Source organism: Thamnophis sirtalis, unplaced genomic scaffold, assembly GCF_051295495.1.
Source record: "Thamnophis sirtalis isolate CommonGarterSnake01/CBP01778 unplaced genomic scaffold, rThaSir2_p1.2 scaffold_3, whole genome shotgun sequence".
NCBI classification, from domain to species: domain Eukaryota; kingdom Metazoa; phylum Chordata; class Lepidosauria; order Squamata; family Natricidae; genus Thamnophis; species Thamnophis sirtalis.
The window spans coordinates 113,310,053-113,323,979 of record NW_028261383.1 but is presented as its reverse complement, the minus strand read 5'-3'; positions in this window follow the sequence as shown (position 1 = coordinate 113,323,979).

Here is a 13,927-nt window from a genome sequence, read left to right as displayed (position 1 = left end):
GGAAGTATTCTACTTTTTATTAATATGACTTACTTCCTTACAGATGATCTGAAATTTTTGAATGCAGTTATAGAGAAGCATAAACAAAAATCGCAATAGCTCAAATGCAATACATTATCTTTTAAAAAAAAATAGTATACTGTGCCTAGTATTATGAGTTATGCCTGGAGTAAAAACATTTTTAGAGGTCCCTGCCATCACTTTGTGTAGAAAGATTGCCAAAGTACATCTCTTTAAAATACATTTGGTCAGGAGATCAGAACAAACCTGCCATTTTTAAGAAAGGAAAGTCTGATTTATTACATAAAATGAGACAGAACTTTTATATCTTTCTTTTTTTCTCTCTCAAAGAAGACTTTTCAAGTCTCATGTAGTCTTGTACCGGAAGTGAATTATTGGAGCAGGCAATTTTTATTTAAAGAAAGCAACAAAGTTTCCTTCTAGGCTGCTGTTACTGTGTTGTGCATGGTAAGGAAAAGGAATAGTCACTCTATTGGGAAGGATTAAGAATGACGCTTAGAGAGGAATTCAAGCATACATGTGGTTTATCATTTATCACATGAGGTTTTAATTTTTGTTTGCTCCTTCTGTACCTCTGTGTTACATTACCAGAAGTGGACTGCACACATCTGGACAACCACTAGATAACAGCAAAAGATGCAGAAAACTTGATTCTAGCAGTCATCTGGATGGCAGACCACTAGTTGCTTGCTTTTTTTTTTAAATCAGCAGAAAAGATGGATGCATTCATTATTTTTAATTGCAGCACAGCCTGCTCTAAAATCAGAACTTCAGGTTTCAGTCCTCCATTATGGAGATAGTCCTGGTGTAATCTAGATCACAGAAATTGCAGAGAAATTGCAACATGAATTCTGAAGAATAGCCTTTATTAGCAGAAAGGGTTTTAACTTCCTGTGTGCCTCCTCTTCTGCCTTTTAGATCTTTTCCAAGACATGTCCAATCTTAGTAGCTATGTGAATTTGTGCTAAGAGACACTATCATGCTAAAACTGTCTCGTTCATTGAGTTTCCTTTATTATTGTTACTACCTCTGTTGCCTGACCAGGACCGCACTGTGTTATAAAGCCTGAGTTTTAAACTGTATACATTTCACTACAAATGTATTGAGTTTATCAAAATATTGGAAGATATTGGCAAAAACAAAAATTCCTTTAGCTGAACATTCATCATTCAAGAGGTAGGGCATGTGAAGGGTATTCTAGCCTTCCTTCAAATTAGATTCTCGACCAGGAATGTCAAACTCAAGGCCTGGGGACCAGATCTGGCCTGCAAAGTACTTAGATCTGGCCTGCCGGGCCATCCTGGAAACAGTGAAGGAACAGCCCGCGGTACTTCTGCCAGCACAAACAGAGCTCAGGAGGGCCACGTGCAGCCCTCCTGACCTCTGTTTTCACTGGTAAGAGGGTTGCAAAAGGCTGTGGGAGCTGAAAACGGAGCTCGGGAGCCCGTTTTCGCTAGCATAGGCACTCGGGCCGCCACAGGTGCCCCAACACGAGTGACGTCAAGCTATCCATGCCCATCCTGGCCACGCCTATCCTGGCCCTCTAAGATCAAATACAACCCTGATGCAGCCCTCAATGAAATCGAGTTTGACATCCCTGTTCTAGACCCACAGTCTTAGTTCTACAGTGGCTTTGGCAGCAGAGGGGAAATTAACACTTGTTTCCATAAGAATGAATGTAATCTGCTGGATGCAGAGTACTAAGACCAAATTCCTCTTAAGACTAGAGAGTAAATGTGTGCATTATAATAAAGTGCAAATAGTTTTCCAGGAAAGTTGTTGAATTAGGTGCTCATTCTCCTTTATTGCCTTGTTACAAAATAAACACCTTGTTTATAATGCATATCCTTGTACTAGATGAACAGTGACTACAAAAAGGTGACCTTATGACTCTAGACAGAGATCCAATTACTGTGAAATTACTCCATATTAATCTGGATTGTCTTTTATATAACATTTGTTTTTGCAACATTGAAGCTAGTGGAACTGAATCATAAATTGTGGCAAATTTGCCTTCTCCCACTACATTTTTTAGCCTCATTACTACACTGATAGAAAAGTTTCAATAATGCCATTAAATGTATCTTCACAAAAAACATAAATTCCCTATCAGTGCTTGGTTGGATTCAGTTTGGAAGCATCAGTTAATTTGTCTTTTGAAACTAGGGAAATTTCTCTCTCTTACAGTGGGAGGAAAGAGGTGGTTTTGGAGCAAAAATAAGAACACTGTTTCAACTAAACAGCTCATAAAGCATATCCCTGTATTAGGAAACTAGTACCAACCTTCATCAGAAACACCACCTCTTATTACTTTGGAGGGATAACCAAAGTTGCTCTGGTAAAAGTTTCCATAATAGTTTCATATTCATTTCTTCTTCTACTTAATAATCTGTATTCTTTACAATTTAAGTACAAGTAGTCTTTGTCTGGCTACTACAATTGGGACTAGCAACTTGGTTCTTAAGCTAAGTGGTTGTTAAGTGAAACTGACTACTTATAGCAATAGCACTTAGACATATACTGCTTTACCATGCTTTACAACCCTCTCTAAGCAGTTTACAGAGTCAGCATATTGCCCCCAATAATCTGGGTCCTCATTTTACCCACCTTGGAAGGATGGAAGGCTGAGTGTTGACTCTTAAGCCTGGTGAGAATCGAACTGCCAATTGCAGACAGTTGGCAGTCATCAGAAGTAGCCTACAGTACTGCACTCTAACCACTGCATTATGACATTATTTCATCTTTTTTTTTGCTTTACAGACATGCAGGGATTGTAAAATTACTTTTTCATCACCGTAGTAACTGCAGTCACTAAACAAGGCAGTCACTACCTGTAGAGGGTAATTGAAATAAATGCTGAATCCATACACAGGAAGCTCAATTTAAAATTATTTGTTTGGTAATCCAAGTTACAATGGCACTGAAAAAAGCAATTTATGACTCTCACGCCATCCCTATGGTCACATGATCATAATTCAGGCACTGGGCAACTGGCATGTGTTTAGATGGCTGCAGTATGCTGGGGTCATGGGATCATCATTTGCGGCCTTCCCAGCTGGCTTCCAACAAGCAAAGTCAATGGGGGAAGCCAGATTCATTTAACATCCACCTTGCTTAGCAATAGAAATTATGGTCTTGACTGTGGTTGTATATTGTGGACTACCTGTAAAGATTGATACCCAAGTTTGAAATAATAAATTAGTATTTCTCCACACCGAAGACCTTTAATTTATTAAACCCCACCCTCCTATATAGATATTTATATTGTGTGACAGTATGATATGGCCACTATCAGTAATAACTGCACAACACCAATTATGAGTATTGCAAAGGGATTATGATTTGTGAGAGGAAAATACTATCTCTTTTGTGCTATTGGGAAAAGCTATTGAAATGTCTATGTAGGTAAGTCTTTTATCCACTTGCCTATTACTGAGATGACCTCCAATCAAGAGATTGTGGTGGTGATTAACCTTTATGCTGCAATTCAGTGTGCAGTAAGTGTCTCTATTCAGTAGACACTGAGGTTTGGATTTTTAAGCAATCTATCCTATTTGGTTTCGCTTTCAATCTGCTTGAAGCCCCAGAGACAGTGTCTAGGGAGGATTCGACCCTTTTTACATATTGAGACTACAAAGCTGGCCATTAAGTAAGACAGGAAGGGCAGTCACCAAGCCCAGCCCCTTCTTAGATTCATATCCCACCTGTACTCCAGGGGCTCAACAAGGTCATAGAGAGAACTCGTCTACCATGTCTTTCCAGAATCTATCCTGGGTCGGCCAGGGGCTAAAACAAAACTAGCCCAAAGTCATGCAATGAGTTTAAACCAATTGATCTTTTGAAGTTTGACATGATATTGTACACATCTGACAACAAGGTAAGATCCAGGTAAAAGAATAAATAAGCAGTGATGCTGAAAGCAATTAGCTTTTTCCAGCAGATGTTCCACCAACATTCCCCAAATATATATATATATATATATATATATAAATGCTTCTGGTCTGAAACATTTGAGTGCTGGTTGCAAGATTGCTGAAAAGCATCTCTAAAAGCAGGTCGCATTGAAAGCGGTCAGGAGGGAAAGAGAATTGCTTGCCGCACGGCTTCACTTAAGAGCTATTTTTTAATATATATATTATATTGTTTCGATTCTCAACCTCGCCCGACCCTTCCGGGAACATTGCGGCTCCCGGAAATTTGCTGGCTGGAGTTCAAGAGCGATGTTGCTGCAGCCGTGGCCTGCGGCGAAGCTCGCCTCACCATCTTCCGGGCTGTGAAATTCAACCAGTAGTAGTAGTAGTAAGAGTAGCCGGCGAGACTTTCGTGGAAATGCACGTGTCTTTCAAACTCTATGGAGGCGCCCACACAAGCGGTGCATAATACAAGGCGCACCATTTTTCCGCCTTTTTAACCATTCGGCTGCTGCAAGGAACAGCTGCAGCTTACCGTCACCTCTTGACCCTACAGTGATGCAAGCCTTCCCCTCCTGCAAAGGTAACCGCGCCCTTCCCTGGCGCTCTACTCCGCTGAGTCTCGAGGCGGGGCTCCCGGCGGGTTTCCTTTCCACTCAGGGCGAGTAGTTTACAGCTTTCGCCTTCCCGTCTGTGACCTACGACTTAGCTACGCGTTTGCCTCTCAAGGACTTTCCTCAGTTAATTTTGAAGTTGTGGCTGCGGCCGCGAGGCTGGTGGAAGCGGACCCGGAGCTGAGATGGTTGCGGCTGTATATAAATTATAATGGAATCGGCGTCGGCGACATTAACAACGTTAGGAATTGGGTAGCTGCAGTATCACGTCGTCCAACCCCCTCAAAATATGCAATCGAGACTGAAATCCAGCGTTCTCTTTCAGTCCTAGGTTTTCTGGTGTTGGGAAAACGGGAGGAGGTGATTGAGAAATACCACCTAATCTGCAAAGCTCAATGCTAGGAGAATGATAATAAACATTTATTGATCCCATTTAAGAACCGCCCTTCTCCTTCACAGAGAGCCTCCTTGAGAGGGTACAAATAAAAGGTTACAAACGTGAGAACTAAATAAAAAATTAAAATAGAGGTAAAGATAACGTTGACATTAAAAGTTAATTAAAAAGCAGAGAAGGGCTCTCCTAATCAGCCCCACAGCTGCTCCTCTGAGCTCCAATTGAGATGGCAGAACCAGGTTTTTAGATATTTTTGAAAAGCCACCTCACCCTTAAAGAGGATGATGTTTCAAACAGTGGGGACAATGGCAGAGAAAGCTCTCTTCCTTGACCCTGCTAGTCAGAATTATTTAACTTAAGGGGGTCTGCAACATATCTTTCCTTCCTGACCGGATAGAATGTGCTGATATGATGGGGTGAAGACAGTTTTGTAGCTAGCCCGGTCCTGTGCTGTGTAGGATTTTAAAGGTCATAACAACATCTTGAATTGTTCCCAAAGCAGATCAATGTAGTTTGCATAGCAGAGGTGTTGCACCTGCAGTTCTTTGGGTGCCCAAGTTTGCTTGCGTGGATACATTTTGTACCTGAACACTTTTCAAAGGCAGCCCCTTATACAACACACTGCAGCATTCCAGATAGAAGACCAGGGCACAAGTACCAAATGGAGAGTATCCCTAACCACGTGTTTAAGATCTGTTAAGACATCTCTAAACAGGAACTTTGATCTATAATGGAGATTAGAAGAAAATAAACAGGTATTTAGTGGTAGGTTTCTGGGTGTTTTGCACTATTAGACCATATAGATCAGTGGTGGGTGTTAGGAATATAATCTAACGGTTGGGTTGGCAATATCTAAATCATATAGCAATGCTATACCTGTTTCTTTAAAAGATACTATAAAATGTGATTGGTTGCTGTTTTTCTCAATTGGCCATAAGAGGGAGCCAGAATGACTGTTAGCTCTCTGTTCATTAGATGCTGGGCTGATCTGATCTGAGTGTTTTGGAAGCTGGCTGTTAGAAAGTGCCGTGAGCTATTGTAAGTTTTGCAACTGCTAGCAAACTTTGAGTACCAGACTGTTTGTATGATTATGGACTAGGTTATTTAGATGATCCCTTAACTGAAAGACATTGATGACTGACTGTCTTATCCGTGTATGACTTGGACTGTTTGATGGGCTCTGATAGCTCTACTTCCACGAAAGTAAAAGCCTATTTAAACTGCAGTGTCTCTGTATGCTGGTTTGTGTGTTGTTCAACATAACTCTCACAACGCTTCTATGAATGTACTCGTTCTCCCAATGGGGAGCTTACCTAACACTGGGTTGTAGGCAGTACGCCCCGGTACAGGTGTACTGAAGCGTGCCCGGAGAACCAGGTACTGTTCTGGTACGATGCTCCAAAGGGCCCACCCACCTGTCTGAGCTCCTTACCTGTCCTTTAAAGCCTTCAACACTTCTGCGCATGCTCATGGCACATACAGCACCTGCGCAACACTCTGCTGAGCAGCTGGAGCGTCGTGGAGGCTTGCAGAGGCATCGCTGGAAGGTATGATGGATGCGCACGCCACACATGTGTGTGCGTGCACCATGTGTGTTCATGTGGAGGACGTTGGGCTCCGTTCCAACCGTATTGGTTGCAACGGGATCCGGAACCCACCACTGATATAGATCAGATGTTTATTCATGTTAGTAACCATTCCCCAATCGCCATTGTCTGCTGAAAAGAACAAAGCATGATTAAGGAAGGAAAGTGGATAAGTACTGGGCATGTCCTTTGTAACATCATGTTTATTTCCAATTGATGCCCCCCCCCCCAAAAGTTCCAAAACTTAATCCAATGGAGATATTTTAGAATGAGTGCAATTTTTGTCATATAACATAAATCGCCAGTATCCAATAGGGTAATTCTTAACTTTTGAACACTGGCATTTGCAGTTGTAGAATCTAATAGGTTAGTTGTAGAAATTAATAGGTTCAAGGTGAGAAATTTCTAATTAATTAGAAATTAACATTTTGACTTTATCTTAAATATGTTCATTTAGAATTAATTTAGAGAATAAAAAGTTAGAAAATAAGTAGGCCATAGGGTACCTAACTGATGAGATTTTTCTGTTATCTGTATATTTAGCTTTCTGCCAATTTCAGTTTCAGTTTGTGAAACTGGCAGAGTTTAGTGCCAGTTTGCTAATAACAAAATATCTACATGTGGGAATCTTTCTCCTGAAGTATTTTAGAGTTCCTTAAAAAATAAAAAAAAGAGTTCAACACTCATTGAAAATGTTCACATTCAAGTTTTTGCTAAAAAATACTGGTCCATCACACACCGTAAAGAAGCATCTGGAAAGACAAGAAAGCAAATATATATTCCATGAAAATTTCCCCATAATATAAAATGATTGTTAAATTGCTGGGGGCTTTTATTCTTTTTAGTTCTTCAAAGAATTCTTCAGGTCATAAAACTTTCAATAACATTTAAAATGGGATGTTTTTCTTTGTAGTTTTTTGGGGGAAATATCACTGTTATGCCCACTTAGATGGCAGTAAATCCTTTTTAAAGTTCTTTAAAATTATTCAGATTATTTTACTAATTTGCATTGAAAAACGGTATATATTTTCATTAACTGTATAACAGAATTTTAAATATGATTGTAAAAGTTCATTATGTGGAAGTGCTTTTGAAGATAAGATTGAACTTGGAGACAGATTCACATGTACATCTTATTTCCATCACTACAAAAATCTGGATTATGTGTGACTCACACAACAGCATCATAGTACAAAACAGATATTCTGAAACACAGTTAGTTCCCAGGTAAAAACTTCACATTTTTCTATGAAGAAAGATGAGAAGTGGCTATTCAGCTTCCTTTTTTTCCTGAAAACAAAATAGGATGTGTGTTAGACTAAGTTCCTGTTTTTACAGGTAGTCCTCGACTTGCGACCACATTTAAGACCAACATTTCAGATCATAAGCAAGATACTTGTTAAATGAATTTTTATCCCATTTTATTTCCTTTCTGGCCACAGTTGTTAAGGGAATCACTACAGTTATTAACTCAGTAACACAATTATTAAGTGAATCTAGCTTCCCTAAATTCTTTGCTTGTCAGTAAGTCACAAAAGGGGATCTCATGTGAACTGTCATAAATGCATGTCAGTACATGCAATCCTGAAGTTCCGAGACCGCAGTCGATACTTTTGCCGCTGTACGGTTCTTTTGGACCTAAACCATCCCAAAGAGACGGTGACAGGGAAGAGTACGTCTTGCTGATCTCAGGGACATCATAAAGTCCCTGATTGATCCAAGAGAATCTCTTCTTGCCGGCAACAGAAGTGCAGCCAAAAGCTGCTGAAGTTGGGACAGCTCCGCAACGGGAGGAAAGCGGAAAGAGAAGTGTGTCCATCTGGTGAGGAAATTTTATTGTTATAAAAGAGATTGCCCCCCCCCCCAAATCAAAGCTAAATTAAACTTGCAAAGAAAAGAAAATAAGCGGTGAAATTAAGCTATATTGGACAGCATGTTATCCTTCTTTTTTTTAATGGATGGAAGTTTTTCAAGTATTTCCTACTTTTTAAAGTGAAAGTATTGGTTTTTCTTCTTCTATTTCTTTTTTTACCTATGGATTAAATCTTTTTCTTTATTTTTATAATATTGGTTTGGTGGGTTTTTTTCTCTTTATTTTGCTCCATTTAAGAATTTTGTTTCTTTTAAGCCTGGGATATAAAGAAGATATAAAAGGAATATAAACAGGGTAGTAACATCAGAGGGAAAAGAAGTTACACTGCCACTTGGAGGTTGGAGGCTGAGTCCTTGTAATATTGCTTTCTCTTTTTTTTCTTTGATCTTTTGACTTTGCACTTCAAAGGCTTCAGCTTGTTTACAGAAGAGATAAGGAGAAGAGCAGGGGTTGTTTACACAGGTGCTCTTTGGATGTTTCTTTGGTAGCTGGAGTGAAGTGATAACAAAATCTTATTTTGAAACTAGAATGGCAGTATTTACTAGTTGGAAGTATGGTGCAACCAAAAGAAACCATAACATTACAACATATTATGTTTGAAATTCAAAAATTATTAGAAACAACAGAGAGAATTGAGAAGGGATTGGACAATATAGATTGTAATGCAGTAAAATTTGATGGAAAAATTGAAGATATCCAGCAAATGGAAAAAGTGGAGGTTACAGTCCTAAAAGCCCAAGGGAAAAATGAACAAAGAGGCAAGATAATTGTGGATACTGACAGTAAACTGAGTGTGGTTGGAGATGGAAAGAATGGAACATGGAAGGGGAAGATAGATGGAAAGGAGCTCTACCCCAGATTTCAAGGTGTAGAAGAAGAAAAAAGAGAAGAATTGATGGATCCAAGGAGAGAAACATTTGAAAAAAGCACTATTGATAACCAAAGATAAGCTGATTAAAGAAGCGGACAGAGGGTCTCAAGATTTTACAAGATATGCAAAAAGCAACAAGTTGCGAAGAGAAGTCCACACAAATTTGATTCAGAAAATAACCAGAAGACTAATTCCACAAATGACAAAAGATATAAGACTGCATTATTAGTGAAAAGACACAGGTTGAGATATGAAAACTAATAACAAAATATTAGTCAAATTTAGTTAAAATTAGAGCATTATGTTAAAAATGGAGTGATAATGGATATAGTTAGATAAATAATTGATAATGATAACAATGTACACATATGTATTGGTTTGATAAGAGGAAATTTGGTATAAATTCTAAATGGTGATCATGAAAGGAAGTTTAGAAACTCTTGTTATGTATAAAAGCTTATAATATTTAAAGAAAGAGTAAGTCAAATTTAGTTAAACTAAGACCAAAAAATAAAAATGAAATGATGACGGATGTTGTTAAATAAATGATTGATAATGGTAATGTAATATTTGTATTGACATGATGAAAGGGAAATTGGATATAAATTGTAAACAGTGATTAAGAAAGGATGTCTAGAAACTTTGTTATTAAACATAATTAATTTTTTATTTAGAAAGTGTCATAAAGATGTAATGTGGCTGGATGATATTGAGAATAGATAACGGAATGTCATCATGTGGTTTTGCTTTAAATTTTGGAATATTTTATATAAAGGGACGTAAAAACAATTATAGTCATATGAAGATTGAGGTATAGTAATATATATATGTGTGTGTGTGTGTGTATGTATGTATGTGTATATATATATATATATATATATATATATACACACACACACACATACACACACACACATACATACATACATACATACATACTTGATTTAAAATATATAACTTGATGTGAATTGTAGGTGATGACTGGAAGGGATGCACGAAAGCTCTTTGTTACCAATTGACATACTCTTTATAATTTGTAATGGAAGATATTTTTGTGGTGTTTGTTGTGTTTTGTCTGTTTGTGTTTATTCCAAAAGAATTTTTTTTAAATAAAAAAATAAATAAATGCATGTCAGTTGTCAAGCATCCGAATTTTGATCACATAACCATAGGGATGCTGCAGCTGTTGTGAGTGTAAAAAAAGGTCATAAGTCCCTTTTTTCAGTTGTAACTTTGAACAATCACTAAATGAATGGCTGTAAATGAACAGAAGGCATAGAAGGACATGCATTTTGCTATAACATGTCCAGTGATTCTTGCTTGGCTTGGTGATCAAATAAATGCAGTAACTGAATATACATAGTTCTGGACTTACAACCATTTGCTTAGTGACCAAAGTTACAGTGGCACTGAAAAAAGTGGCTTATGATCAGTTCTTGCACTAATGACTGTTGCAACATCTCCATAGTCACATAATCATAATTTGGACACTTCACAATCAGCATGTATTCACAACGATGGCAGCATCCTGGGGTCCTGTGGTTGGTCATTGACTTCCCAGCTGGCTTCCGACAAGCAACATCAATGGGGAAAGCCAGGTTTGCTTAACAACTATGTGATTCACTTAACTGCAGTGATTTATTTAACAGCCGTGACAAAAAAAAAGGTTGTAAAATTAGGCACGATTCACTTAGAACTTCCTTTCTTAACTATGGAAATTCTGATGGTGTTTGTGGTTGTAAGTGGAGGGCTGCTTGTACCAGAACCATCCTGTTTAACATAAGCCAAATACTGCGTGCATAAGACTGTGCCTGCTAGAATATATGGTCAGAATAGCTCCTATTGTGCTCATCTGAACTTTTTCTAGAAATACTATCATTGTGGGACAGTCAGCAATAAAAAGCAGGTACTGCTACTGTCAGTGCTGTGAGCCAATAGGGAAGGAGAAAGACCTAGGGTAACTTCTGCCAGTTACCAACTACCTCATGCTACCTTGAGAAAGAAAATGTACACAACTATAACGGGGAAGTAGGTAAGACTATTAGTATTCTGTTGCTGATAAATGTGGTCACATGGCATCAAAGAGCCCAAGAACCTTATTTAAAGTTCCATGAAGGTTGAACACTTTGTTCCCTGATGGCCGTTGATCCATACACTAATGTGGGTTTTTCCATATGACCATGGATCCGTGATGCCTTAGCAACCGTTACGCATGGAGCATGAATGAGCAACGGCACTTTCAACTGCCCCCCCTCCCCCACATTTCTCCCCAGGCATGTTTTAATGTCCTCCTTCTAAAATGTTCTGCTGCTTCTGGTACATTTCAAAAAAAAAAATTCAACATTAGTGTAAAGCACTTCACTACTTTATACTTACGTAAGATTATGCCTTGAGAATTTACAGAGTAAGACAAAGTCCATCTTTATTTCTCAGATTTTGTGGAAGGTCTTCATTTTTCTCAGTCTGTGAACGTAATCTCTGTTACATAAGAAGGAAGGTAATTGGAGTTATTGATTTAAAGGGCCAGAGAAATAGCTTTGAAACACAGGTAAAAAAACTCTGATACACACCACACAAATCAGGCAAATATCTGAATATTTGTGCATTTGCTCCTAAGTATTTGGAAGAGAGGAGGTAGAAACCTTTCCTGCTGGACAGAACATGTGGTCGAGGCAAAATCTATTGGCTGGGAAGGAACCGTTAAGATTCTCTCTTTAAACCTTAACAGTCACTGACTTCTAGAAAAGTCTAACCCTGCCAAGACTAAGCATCAGTGTTCCAACTGTAACAGTCCGTGGATTGCTCTTCTGTCAAACCTAGGTGGGTCTCTGTTTCCCCCCCAAGATTTCCTCTTCATAGTGACAACTCCCTTATTACACAGTTCGAATCCTCTGCATTATGTTGAAGATTTTATCTTATCTATGGTTCCCATTGAGGCAATATCTTACTGTTTTCAAATATGAGCAAACAATACAAGGAAGAAAATTGGTCACAGATGCAACATAGTAAATTTTATTATTTTTCAAAGTTTGGTTTCCCAATGGTACATAACTTGCTGAATCTGTTTTCCGGGGCTATTTTTTTCTCCTTCATGTATTCCTGTCTGTGTCTACTACCTTGTATATATTAAATTATAATTTCCGGAGAGAGCAAAGTGTAGGTAAACTAGTGTTTGTCACTTTAAAAATAAAACACTATTATATACATCTTTGCCAAATCAAACTTTACTTTTATCTCAAGGCTTATTAGGAACTTTAATTCAGTCACATAATAAACAACAGTATTACAGGTAGTCCTTGACTTATGACCACAATTGAGCCCAAAATTTATGTTGCTAAGTGAGACATTTGTTACATGAGTTTTGACCCTTTTTATAATCTTTCTTGCCACAGGTGAATCCCTGCAGTTGTTAAGTTAATAACATAGTTGTTAAGTGAATCTGACTTTGCTTGTCAGAAGGTGATCACATGATCCTGGGACATTGCAACTGTTATATGAACCAGTTGTCAATAATTTAAAGTTTGATCACATGACCACGAGGATGCGGCAATGGTCATATGAAAAATGGGCAGAGTGTAAGTCACTTTTCTAGTTCTGTTGTAACTTCAAAAGGTCACTACAATAGCCCAAACCACATATGTATCACAGTTTAATTTCATGTGTATTATAATCCACTTTGCAAATCCTGTCTAGAGTTAATTCTGATTGTAACTGGTTTGAGTTGTTATTGTTGTTTGATCATAGAGTCAGCCAGATGTTTAAACAGGTTTTATGTTTCATTTTGGCATTAGATGTTTTGACATTTTTATCCACATATTGAATACTTCCCAGGAACTAGAATCTAGAATAGACAGGGGTTTTCATTTGATGGTGTTAAAGGTTATCATCAGGATGTAAGCTGTTCCGGGTAAAGCTGCCTTTTGCAATTGACTGGTGATGATTTTGTCAATGCTGATGGTATTCAAGTGGCAGATGTTTTGGGATTGTACTTAAGGCATTACTATCTCTATTTCTTTTGCCAGTTATTCTACATATGTTTTCAGGTCTTTGCATTTTATGAGTTTCTCTACTACTATCACTTTTATTCTGCTGTTTCCAAGATACTGCAATGTTCACTTGCCAGACTTTTTTCTTTCTTACAAAAAGTTAAGTCTGGGGTGTTATATGACAGATGCTTTTCTGTTTGAATTCTGAAGTCAGAGAGCATTTTAGCTTCTTCCTTTTCTATTATTTTGGCCTCACCAGTTCTTGCTTACAGGCAAATGGTATTTCTTGTAGTTATTCTAATGCACCATTATTGCTATTTTGTCATGCTGTTTTTATAGTCAGTCTCTGCAAACTTCCTGCAGCAGCTAACTAGGTGGTCCATTGTTTCTTAAGCTTCTTTGCAGAAGCGGCATTTGCTGTCTGTTGCTATATCTCAATTCTGGTCTTGTATTCATTAAGTCTTGGCCTATTGCAGCCGGAATTAGCTCTTCTGACACTTTCTTTATTTCCCTTCTCTTAGCCATTGCCAGATTTATCGGCCTTGCCTTTTTTTTTTTAATGTACTGGTCATGTAATATTTTTCCCTGGCATGTCTTTTTTTCTAGTTTCATTTGGTTGGTCTTTCTTGTAGGCCGGTTTGATCTCTCCAGTACCCAGTAAGCCTTCATGA